This window comes from Etheostoma spectabile, chromosome 5 (genome assembly GCF_008692095.1).
Source record: "Etheostoma spectabile isolate EspeVRDwgs_2016 chromosome 5, UIUC_Espe_1.0, whole genome shotgun sequence".
Lineage (NCBI taxonomy): Eukaryota > Metazoa > Chordata > Actinopteri > Perciformes > Percidae > Etheostoma > Etheostoma spectabile.
This window is the reverse complement of record NC_045737.1, coordinates 35032711-35033505: the sequence shown is the minus strand read 5'-3', so window position 1 is coordinate 35033505 and position 795 is coordinate 35032711.

Here is a 795-nt window from a genome sequence, read left to right as displayed (position 1 = left end):
GATTTTCTACATAGCAATAGTTTATTTTAGTTTATTAACTAAAGGACTTGTCTCCATACTTACTTGTCTTTTTAGATCTTAGTGCTGCATTCAACACTATTGACCAAACCATCCTGTTACAGTGATTAATACATTTAGTTGGCATTAAAGGAATCCCACTAAGATGGTTTAAGTCCTATTTCTCTGACTGATCACAATTTCCATCCATCTTCATCCGCTTATCTGGAATCGGGTCCCGGGGCAGCAGCTCCAGCAGGGAACCCCAAATGTCCCTTCCCCCGAGCCACATCAACCAGCTCCGACTGGGGGATCCTGAGGCGTTCTCAGGCCAGGTTGGAGATGTAATCTCTCCACCTAGTCCTGGGTCTTATCCGGGCAGAAATTGTCACCACAATTAAGAATAACCTGAAAAATCTCCTCTTTGATAAAGCTTATAGGAAAGGTCCACCTACTTCTCTTCATCTACCCTATAATCAATAATATCCTAAAAGCAGAGGGAGGCAGGGCAGTAAAACCCGATCCGGCTGGGGAGAGTTCTAGTCTGACCAGGCACCTCTCCTTAAGTAAATAAACTTTATTTATTTAGCACCTTTCATAGACAAGAGGGGTCACAAAGTGCTTAACAGTAAAAACAAATAAAAACAGCAACACGAAAATACTAAGCCATGACGCTAGTTGAAAGCTTGTCTAAAAAGATGTGTCTTCAGGTGTTTTTTTAAACATTTCCACAGAATCCAAGGCTCTCAAGGCTAAAGGGAGACGGTTCCAGAGCCTTGGAGCCACCACAGAAAAGGC